Source organism: Poecilia reticulata, linkage group LG2 (genome assembly GCF_000633615.1).
Source record: "Poecilia reticulata strain Guanapo linkage group LG2, Guppy_female_1.0+MT, whole genome shotgun sequence".
Classification (NCBI taxonomy): Eukaryota; Metazoa; Chordata; class Actinopteri; order Cyprinodontiformes; family Poeciliidae; genus Poecilia; species Poecilia reticulata.
This window is the reverse complement of record NC_024332.1, coordinates 1,013,766-1,015,176: the sequence shown is the minus strand read 5'-3', so window position 1 is coordinate 1,015,176 and position 1,411 is coordinate 1,013,766. Positions and strand designations below refer to the sequence as shown.

The 1,411-nt window shown below is 39.5% G+C and overlaps 1 protein-coding gene across 2 annotated transcripts in view; it reads right to left on the bottom strand.

The window, feature by feature from the left end:
- The window catches only part of LOC103476542 (protein NLRC3-like), a 76,193-nt gene that overhangs the window by 61,651 nt on the left and 13,131 nt on the right, over positions 1-1,411 (bottom strand). The window lies entirely within an intron of this gene.

The window sequence follows — 1,411 nt, the reverse complement described above, 5'->3', positions numbered from 1 at the left end:
AACTAAAGAGGCTGGGATGTCTAAAGAGTTGAAGCTCATGTCTCTGCAGGTCTTCATGGAGGACAGCTAACAGCTTCAACAAAGGCTGCAGATGAAGAGTTGATGAGGAAAATGGTTCCAGCTCTGGAAGCAGAGTTCTCAGAGCTTTGGGAGGATCTGACAAAAATTAGGACTTTTTCTGGAACCAGACAACAATCACCACATTTTGGTCTCAGTTACAAACTCAGAGGAAACTAGTGGGAGGAGGAAGAGGTGAGGATGATGACCAGGGGTGAAAGTAAGGGGGTACGGCAGGATACTGCATACCCCTAAAAGATTTAGCGGGGGTACGCAGTACCTGCAAGAGAAGGGAGCGGCTGTCTGCTGTAAAGAATCAATGGTTTCACTGTGCAGCCGTGACTGATTTGTTTTTCAAGAACAAACTAAAACACAATCAGTTAATAAATAACTTTTTTCCCATTTCATATCGTTTCTGAACTCTTAATGCTTTACTAGAGCAGGGCTGCAACACGTAGATCGCGGAAAGTTTTGAGTCGATCTCGGCATTAGGTGACAAACTGAACGCCGCCAGGACGCTGAGACCAGCACGTCCTCCTCTGACTCCTTATCAAAAATGTTCGTAACTTTATTAAATAACAAAAAAATAAATAAAAATCAACAAAATGTGTTCAAGTTAATGACCCAACAACAATAATAATCCCAGTGACTATTGTTTCAACAAGGTGTTGCACAATTCTGTGCGTTTCGCTTCAATTACTAAAATAACTAGCAGAGCAGGAGTTAAAAATTAATCAACCACCGCTGTGTTCAGGGAGCGCTTAATAATGATCGCAAAATAAATATCAAGCCTGCAAACCTAATATCGTAATGGACTGAATGTTATGTTGTTAACTAATCTCTCGTCAGCTTGTGGAGCGCAGGAGGTTGCCATGGCAGCGGGTGTGTTTAAATGACAGCGAGAGATAGAGAGAGAAAAAAGGGGCGAGTGGTTTAGAGTTGACCACCTGTTCAGGTTGTTTTACCTTTGCTGTGGCTCATCACAGCCGCTGTAGTTTCTGAACATTCAATAAACGACAAACTTGGACTAATTACCTCGTTCTTTGTGACTATACGTCATTTACAACAAACATCAAACGCGGTAAATATGTTTCATTAAGTATTTAACAAACAAATGGCTTCTATTGCGATAATTGTGTGAAATTAAATTAATTGTCTAATATAAAAAATAGTTTGGTTCTGTCGGGCTCAGAGTCTGAGAGGCTTTTACTTTATTAAACAATTTTTTTGCCTCTTATTTAGTGGAAATATTGATGTTGATGAGATTTTCTCCAAAATAATAACCTTTTTCAACCTTTATAGCGCCACTGTTGAAAATGAGGCTCTAACATTCACAAATGACATTGAAATAAAA